This window comes from Montipora capricornis, chromosome 9 (assembly GCF_036669925.1).
Source record: "Montipora capricornis isolate CH-2021 chromosome 9, ASM3666992v2, whole genome shotgun sequence".
NCBI lineage: Eukaryota > Metazoa > Cnidaria > Anthozoa > Scleractinia > Acroporidae > Montipora > Montipora capricornis.
This window is the reverse complement of record NC_090891.1, coordinates 13381155-13391154: the sequence shown is the minus strand read 5'-3', so window position 1 is coordinate 13391154 and position 10000 is coordinate 13381155. Positions and strand designations below refer to the sequence as shown.

Below are 10000 nucleotides of genomic sequence, written 5' to 3'. Positions count from 1 at the left end.
GATCATGCTTCTGCCGCTATAATTGAGAGATTTAGAGAACAACAAGCGTAGTTTCGTAAAATATAATGACCTCCTAAATTTCTATTTTACCAAATCAGGACCAAAAGTAATTTTATGCGAATGCTTTAAACTCCCGGGGGGGGGGGGGGGGTACTCCCTTATAAGGCCTTAATGGGGACGTGCGGCCAGCCAGGGTATGTTTTTCGGGATTTTTGTCTTGAACAGGGAATCGAATTTATCATTTTTGTCTTAATCAGGATAACGATTTATCAATTTTTGTCTTAAACTGGGTTAAATGTCTTAAACAGGGTATCAAAAATTGGAATTCTGTCTTAAAATGGGTAGGAAAATTAGCGATATTTGTCTTAAACAGGGTCAGGGTATGAGGGGCCGCGCCGTACGTCCCCACCCAGGGATACGTCGAGTACCCCCCCCGGGTTTAAACTCGATCTTAAACACGCCAACGGTGCTGCTACTGTCCCACTGCTGGGACTCCATTCATAAAACTTTATTTCATACCTAATATAAGGGCCTTATATTTATTCCTAAACTTGAGAAAGTGTTTGAGGATAGCGAAATCGACTCTCATAGAGTATAGCTTAGCTTTTACTAATTTGTAACGATTTCAACTGAAGCGTATGAAATCAGTAATTGCGCAAACACTGAAAATCACGGTGTAAATTAAAGAAGTTGCAATTGATCCGCTCGAGTTATTCATTTGCCGTTTGTGTGAATAGCGAAAATCACTGAAATCGGGATACAAGTAAAACAAGAGGTTTTTTCGCAGGTTTTTTATCACAAGCCTGGGCAAGCCAAAATAGTGATAGATAATGAACAAAACGCATCCCGGCTTCATTACAAGCAATTCACGAAAAATAAACCAAGCATTGGTTACATGAACTGTAAACAATACATGCATGACACTAGTATCTTCATCAAATTGTTCGAAGACAAGTAGAGTAATCGTCGAAGAACCTTTCAAATTGAAATAAAACCATTTCATGCCAAAGAGGCTGACAAACAGCCCCAGATGTATTTAAGAACACAAATCTCGTAACGACGAGTGCACAATAACACAAGGCCTTAACCACACGTCTGGACAAGCTAAGGCTTATGAGCACGCAGTGTTTGATCCAAGAGGCGAAATATCCCACAAGAATTTCTTAAAAATGGTTCTGAATTATAATTAAGTAAGAAATGGAAAACATTCGAGACCAGAGTAGCTCAAACGAATTTATTTGCAGAACGGTTCAGTTATTATTATTAAGTCAGTAAACGTACACCAACAAATACTTAAACATTTTACTGAATTAACAGAAAACGCTTATCACAATGTGATATTTGCGAAAAATAGTTCTCTTTAAACAAACGAACCACACAATACATAATCCTAGCAGTGATTACCTTAATCCAAAAAACGATCTATGTTAAAAGCATTCTTGATAGAAGTGAGCATTGCCTTCGCGTCCAGGTTTTACAATATTTCCCAGCTTGGCTGTTTTGGCTGTTAACAGTCCCGTTAGTACATTTCGAGTGGGATTGGTTACTGAGGCACTTTTGCTCCGAGCAACTCCGAGTTGCTGCGAGCAAATATGAGTACCGGTAAGTCCCTGTAGAGGAAGCAACTTGTAACGACAGAGTTGCTCCCAGCAACTCCGAACAAGTCCGAGCAGCTCCGAGTAAATATGAGTAGGTGCCTGCCACGAGGGGGGAGCAACTACCAACGACAGAGTTGCTCCGATGAACTCCCAGCAGCTCTGAGCAGCTCCGAGTAAATATGAATAGGTCCCTGTAGGGGGAGCAACTGGCAACGACCAACTCCGAACAACTCCAAGCAACTCCGAGCAACCTCCGAGTAGCTCCAAGCAAATATGAGTAGGTTCCTGTAGCGGAAACAACTAGCAACGACAGAGTTGCTCCGACCAACTCCGAGGAACTCTGAACAACTCCTAGCACCCGTTGAGTAGCGTCGAGCCTTGCAGGTCCTCTTGATCCCAGTGCGTCAGTGCCAGTGGAAGTAATGTTAATGTGATTAAGTGTACCAACTTTCGCAATACTTTCTCTTCCTTGCTTCATAAGAAAAGTCGTTATCTTCAGTCAATTCCGTGTCTTTAGGAAAATGTTCTAGGTCAAACAGACTGTTCAGCAGGTACTTCCGCTTACTTATAGCAGCTTCTACAGCCTCTGTATAATCCATGTCATCGTCGTCCTTAAAACTACGTATTGTTTGCATAACCTTCTTGTGCACTGGATCAGTTTTGAGGTCGTGGTACCACCTTACATATTGCAAATATAAGTGCCGTAGCTTTTTGCGGTAAACAGGAAACAAGTCCGAGCAGCTCCGAATAAATATGAGTAGGTGCCTGCCACGAGGGGGGAGCAACTACCAACGACAGAGTTGCTCCGATGAACTCCCAGCAGCTCTGAGCAGCTCCGAGTAAATATGAATAGGTCCCTGTAGGGGGAGCAACTGGCAACGACAAAGTTGCTCCGAGGGACTCCGAACAACTCCAAGCAACTCCGAGCAACCTCCGAGTAGCATCCAAGAAGCATCGAACCAATACATGCGTCCAGGGTTGTTTACAGTTTTGCTCTGTTTCAAAGAGTAAGGGTTATCGCAGTAACACGGTATCTTTAGCCATTTGGAGTGCTCTTTGCCGATGTTTATTACAAGGTGTTCGTACCGTTGTTGGTCTACCGCTTGTAAGTAATTGAGTACTTCTTTGTGATTCGCAATAAAGGGGCACGGGTACTCAGGGCATTTCACATATTTAAGTCCGTTGTCTGACATCCCATGCTCCAACAATTCACAAACAACCTTGAAAAGAGCATTTCGCATGAACTTCCGCCGGCGATCTGCCCCATGAGCTAATCGACGGTGGCGAGTTCCTTTAGCTGCCACAACTCCCCCTCTTGGTAGGTCTGCTCTGCGACCTGCACAGTGCCTGGGATTTCATTTTTCTCCTCCTCTTTCGTATCTACCGCGGGAGGCAAAACTTCAAGTGTCATAGCATCAAAGGCTTCACACAGTGATTCAACTTCTTTCTTATCAACCTTGCATAGTTTCTTCTTGTTGGTGGGAGGTTTTGAAGGCCGAGTGGGCTTTCGAGTAGGTGCAAATTGATGAAGAACCTCAGACATGTTATCTCATGAAAATCAAGGAGCAAGACTTGCACATTTTATGACAAAATGTCTACTTTCCCTCAAGGGATGATGGGCCTATGAAGTCGTTGGGAACCAATCACCAAATAGTATATTTTTTTGGTTTGATTGGCTGTCGATGTTGCAAAACCGGTGTCGTACGTGAGCTGTATCTCGTTATTTCCAAAACCGGTTTTACCATACCCAGAAACGTTCGGGAATAATAGCCCTCTTGATTTAACTTCAGAGGCTTCTCATTGGCCGTTTATGATGTCACCTCTACCTCATTGGCTCCGGGGCCAATCCATTGTTCTTGTCGCTATATATTGGTAATATCACAACAAAAGCTCAGAACACACCTCTCCTAATTTCTCAAGAAACACTAATTTTCAGCCCTTACTTTGAATGATGCATTCTTGTCAATTCTGTCAGAGAGCATTTAGGCGCAAGTTCAACAGAGATCGACACGAGACAGTGAGTTGCCCAAAACGATTTGATGACGAAGAAACAATGGACAGCTTTTCAGATGAGGAAGGGCGTTTAGGACGAAGAGCTGAAAAATATTACGAGGACGATGACCAAGAGGATAACTTAAATGAAGATGGAGATGAAGCCGAGGACGACGAGGTTGGTGATGATGACAATGAGGATGATGACCAGGACGAAGACGATGGTGGGGAAGAAACTGATGATGGCGATACAGAGAGTGGCACAGAAAATGAGAAAGTTGATCCATGGTATAAACTACGAGAAGAAATTATCAGTGACCTAAACTCAGCTTGGGAAGGACAGGTGCAAGAAAATTTACGTCAGGGTTTGCCAAAGGATGATGCTCAGGTTCAAGCTGCTAACCATCTGCTTCCTGTTTACCGCGAAAAGCTACGGCACTTATATTTGCAATATGTAAGGTGGTACCACGACCTCAAAACTGATCCAGTGCACAAGAAGGTTATGCAAACAATACGTAGTTTTAAGGACGACGATGACATGGATTATACAGAGGCTGTAGAAGCTGCTATAAGTAAGCGGAAGTACCTGCTGAACAGTCTGTTTGACCCAGAACATTTTCCTAAAGACACGGAATTGACTGAAGATAACGACTTTTCTTATGAAGCAAGGAAGAGAAAGTATTGCGAAAGTTGGTACACTTAATCACATTAACATTACTTCCACTGGCACTGACGCACTGGGATCAAGAGGACCTGCAAGGCTCGACGCTACTCAACGGGTGCTAGGAGTTGTTCAGAGTTCCTCGGAGTTGGTCGGAGCAACTCTGTCGTTGCTAGTTGTTTCCGCTACAGGAACCTACTCATATTTGCTTGGAGCTACTCGGAGGTTGCTCGGAGTTGCTTGGAGTTGTTCGGAGTTGGTCGTTGCCAGTTGCTCCCCCTACAGGGACCTATTCATATTTACTCGGAGCTGCTCAGAGCTGCTGGGAGTTCATCGGAGCAACTCTGTCGTTGGTAGTTGCTCCCCCCTCGTGGCAGGCACCTACTCATATTTACTCGGAGCTGCTCGGACTTGTTCGGAGTTGCTGGGAGCAACTCTGTCGTTACAAGTTGCTTCCTCTACAGGGACTTACCGGTACTCATATTTGCTCGCAGCAACTCGGAGTTGCTCGGAGCAAAAGTGCCTCAGTAACCAATCCCACTCGAAATGTACTAACGGGACTGTTAACAGCCAAAACAGCCAAGCTGGGAAATATTGTAAAACCTGGACGCGAAGGCAATGCTCACTTCTATCAAGAATGCTTTTAACATAGATCGTTTTTTGGATTAAGGTAATCACTGCTAGGATTATGTATTGTGTGGTTCGTTTGTTTAAAGAGAACTATTTTTCGCAAATATCACATTGTGATAAGCGTTTTCTGTTAATTCAGTAAAATGTTTAAGTATTTGTTGGTGTACGTTTACTGACTTAATAATAATAACTGAACCGTTCTGCAAATAAATTCGTTTGAGCTACTCTGGTCTCGAATGTTTTCCATTTCTTACTTAATTATAATTCAGAACCATTTTTAAGAAATTCTTGTGGGATATTTCGCCTCTTGGATCAAACACTGCGTGCTCATAAGCCTTAGCTTGTCCAGACGTGTGGTTAAGGCCTTGTGTTATTGTGCACTCGTCGTTACGAGATTTGTGTTCTTAAATACATCTGGGGCTGTTTGTTAGCCTCTTTGGCATGAAATGGTTTTATTTCAATTTGAAAGGTTCTTCGACGATTACTCTACTTGTCTTCGAACAATTTGATGAAGATACTAGTGTCATGCATGTATTGTTTACAGTTCATGTAACCAATGCTTGGTTTATTTTTCGTGAATTGCTTGTAATGAAGCCGGGATGCGTTTTGTTCATTATCTATCACTATTTTGGCTTGCCCAGGCTTGTGATAAAAAACCTGTGAAAAAACCTCTTGTTTTACTTGTATCCCGATTTCAGTGATTTTCGCTATTCACACAAACGGCAAATGAATAACTCGAGCGGATCAATTGCAACTTCTTTAATTTACACCGTGATTTTCAGTGTTTGCGCAATTACTGATTTCATACGCTTCAGTTGAAATCGTTACAAATTAGTAAAAGCTAAGCTTTTTAAGAGTGAGAAGAAAAATTTGACATAGACGTGGAGTTTCCCACATTTCTAGGAAAACTTGTGGATAGAACCGAGACAATATATTATTTGAGACATTTGACACAGAAGCTGCAGAAACGCAGGCCGAGGTTCTTGATCAAACAATTAGCCTGCTTTGGTCGATGAAAGAGTGTTGCAACACTAGACACGAGGGACAAGGAAAATCTCGATTCCATCGCTGGGGCCTTAGTAGATGTGCTTCGTCGCCGGACTATCACTCCGTCTATCGCAGCTCATCTCAAGGCATCATTTTCGGGATCTAGCTTCTCCAACCTTTGTCTGACTCTTCGACGCCGGCTATTATGTTTCATTTAGACGCACTTCCATGATTGTTTATGTAATCTTGAATGATCCGGTCGAGTCGTTCATCAGGTACGTCGTTCAAAGCCCCTCATATCCTATAAACCATACTCTGCTACTCATCTGTTAACTGCCCATCTCGAAACTCAGAGTGAATTCCCAGTGAATTCTTCAAGTGAATTCCCAGTCCTCGCAGTTCTTCTGGCATCTCAACGGGAATTTTGAGAGAAGGTCTTCAGGGATTTTTTCCTTTATCCCTATCTATCGTACCTGAATCCGCAGCCATAGTAGACGGAGTGATAGTCCGGCGACGAAGCACATTAAGCACATCTACTAAGGCCCCATCGATGGAATCGAGATTTTCCTTGTCCCTTGTGTCTAGGGTTGCAACACTCTTTCATCGACCTAAGCAGGCTAATTGTTTGATCAAGAACTTCGGCCTGCGTTTCTGCAGCTTCTGTGTCAAATGTCTCAAATAATATATTGTCTCGGTTCTATCCACAAGTTCTCCTAGAAATCTGGGAAACTCAACTTCTATGTCAAATTTTTCTTCTCACTCTGCTGCCATCTTTTGTTCTATACATTGCACAGTTTACTCTGGTTCTATATGGCCGCGCTCGTCCCAGGAAGATTGAACATATATTTTCGGATTGCATATAAATTTAAGGATTGCATTGAATCAATATTCGTGGTATTACATTACATATAAAATTTAAGGATTGGATTGAATCAATATTTGTGGTATTGCATTACATATAAAATTTAAGGATTGGATTGAATCAATATTTGCGATATTGCATTGCATATAAAATTTAAGCATTGGATTGCATTGAATGGCTTTTATTGCTTTAAATGAAACCTTTATTGAAAGGATCAAACATATATATCTAAGATTAAATTTTGCTACGAACGGCTTGCCATACTCGACCCTGCGTTTTGGCTACTGCCTTCGCTGATAGCTTCTTTCTTCTCTTATAATTTACTCACGCAAGTTTTCGCTTCACTTTTCTTTTAACAAGACGCCAATTAGGCGTTCACGTGGGATGCATTGATCAAAGCAAGCAACAGCGACTGTAAATACAAAATTCTAGAGTCTGAAACTTTGAGTCCCTCCCAGTGGTTGTGGGGAACAAGAGAACATAGCCAGTTTGAAATGGGGAACAGGGGAACGATGACAAAATACACAATGTTGTTTGCACGCGGGTTTCTGAGCCCATTTGGCAAAACAACATTGTGGAAGGGCAAGTTAGGTATTGCAAAGTGTCTCAACAATTTTGTCCAAGGCTATAATTATGATTGATGTTACGGGTGTTGTATCAGCTGAAACCTCTTCTTTCATTCTAAAGGTTCAGACCAGTTGTAAGTCAGTGTACAGTATGACCTGTCGTACAAATGAATGAGTTGGAGAGGGTGTTGTTAAAACTATAGCTGGTGTGGGAAAATGGAAAACGATAAAAGCACAAAAAGTAGAATGAATGCAAATGGCCTATTGGGGTACGAGACTTGAAGTTCTTGAAATTACAGCCAAACAATGGAAGAATTTGATTTAACTAGAGCTGATATATGCGTTTATCAAGGGAAAGATAAGTAGAGTAGCATAAAGAAACACTTTAATTCAAGGGAGAAAATTTTCCGAAAATTTTTTTTGGATTTTAAGTAAAGATTAAGGTCACACCTGTCGATCGAAAAAAAAGTATGTAAAAAGATCAAATATTTCAGTACTTTTTCACGGGAAGTAGAAGTTCATTTTGATTGACAGCATATGTAGACTATCTGCGCGCCTTTCATGGGAAACATCAAATAATTGTCTTCGCACGCAAACGTTTGCGGTATTTGTACATAAAAGCATCATACTTTACTTTTTGTGGCATTAAATCGTATTTTAAGAAAGTATTTAAGCAATGAAAACCCACAAGCCACATGAATATCCGAGGTCTGGCGCTGGCAATAGGAAAACGAGAACATAGCGGAAGGATCACAGAAACATATGAATGATGCGAAGCAGGGAAGGTTAGCAGAATTAAGACAAAGAATCATATTGACAGAAATAGCCTTCAGACTCCTTTGACGAAGCATATCGGGAATAAATTATCGTATAATGGAATTTTATATCAAAAACCATGAAAATGTTTAACTTAGGTAGTAACTTCAGAAAATGGTTTTCTGTTCTTTACAATGGTTTACAAAGTTCTGCCACGAATGGTGGTCATATGACCAACTATTTTGAAATATCAAGAGGGGTACGACAGGGATGCCCATTTAGCCCTTCCCTTTTTATTCTTACGGTCGAGCTTTTTTGTCCTTGAAGATCCGACAGAGCCCGAACTGTAGGGGAATAATATATTAGTCCTGTATTTTAACTCTTGGAAATATTGCAAAAGTTCTCGATAAAAATTGGGTAGACATTTGATCATGGTTTCAGTATCATAGCGGAACTCCGCGCCATAGTTAAGAAAATATGGTAACCCATCGATGCGAGAAATTTTGGCTTTATAGCCATGACGTCATCGACCGTCCGTACGTACATACGTAGGTACGTATACGTACGTACGTACGTCCGTACGTCCACCACTCCATGTATGCCAAAGTGACCAGTATCATGCTAGTTTACAGCATACATCTTTTACATCTTTGATGTTGGACTTCCTTGTTTTGATCAATGCACACCTTTTATCCGCTGACCAGTATCACGTGACCATATCGCGGGCTCAAGCATAAAGTTCACCGAGGTAAGCTGTTTTTTTGGCATTGGACCGCTGATCAGGTACTGGTTTTCGACTGGATTGCAGGTTCAACCCAGGTTAACTCACCTAAACAAAAGCGAGGCTTCATTTTTCGCGCGCTTTCTGTGGCTCGACGCGGCTACACAGCCATACTACGTCAACTATAGTTTTTACACAGTCAACGCTTTTTGTGTTCAGGTGGAAAAAGGTTTGGAAAATGTTTTCTTTCTGCAATTTTCGCTGGTTTCAATCCAGTTTGACATATCATGATAGCTGTGGTCCACACTGGCGGCTACGCAGTTATTCAAGTCAAGCATCCGAGGGATATAAACTTAAAGCTGAGTGTTTATTTTTAGTTTGCTTAGAGCTGCTTTTTTCTCTGCATTGCAATTTTTAACAAATTGATGTCAGATTTTCTTGCGAAGACTATTTTGACAATGTTGACAATAACAGGAAAGACGCATGAAAAACTAATATCAATTTTGTTTTTTACCATAACAAAAAGGAAGAGGGGTCAAAATTAAGTCAAAACACGAGAAGAAGACAAAAATGCGAGAAACTTCAATCTGACGAGAGCAATATCGCGTCATTATCGCATAAAATATAAATTCATGTGTCTGTCAGCTTATTGACGATAAAACTTAGCCAATGAGCGCGCGAGAATTTTGCAGTCATTGTTAAACGAAGCTCTGATAAGGTTAATTACATGATACCTGCAGGACCTATGAATAAAACAGAAATGAAAAGAGAGCGAAAGAGAACGACAACGACAAAACAGAATACCAGTAATAGTAATAGCTCATACTTGGTGGATGAAGTTACTCAGCAACAAATTCTTTCCTTGGGCATTAAACCGTTTGTTATTTTTACGGATGCGTCATTTAAAGTGGATGCGTATTTTTAAAAAGTGGTTTTTCCTTGGTTCAGGAATGAAACTAAAATTTTTATTGTCAACTGGAATTAAATAACAATTATCTGTACTATTTTGGACACAAAGATAAAGTTGATTTGTTTGTTTTGCATTAAAATGAGAGCGAACAAGTGCTTTTTTAATCCGTTTGCCCAATTGGTTTTCGATGTGCCTCGACAGTGACAAGAAAATTTTGCCCTTCTATTATATACACGTAATCGCAATGAGTTCTCGTAAAATTAGGGGCAAGTTTCACAAGCTTGTGTTTTCAGTTTACAGAGGTTTGTTTAAAGCAC

General features: G+C 41.0%; 1 long non-coding RNA gene across 1 annotated transcript in view; it reads right to left on the bottom strand.

Annotated features, from left to right (window-relative positions):
* Window positions 1-10000, bottom strand: part of LOC138016671 (uncharacterized) — a 310549-nt gene that overhangs the window by 586 nt on the left and 299963 nt on the right. The gene's annotated exons all lie outside the window — the stretch shown is intronic.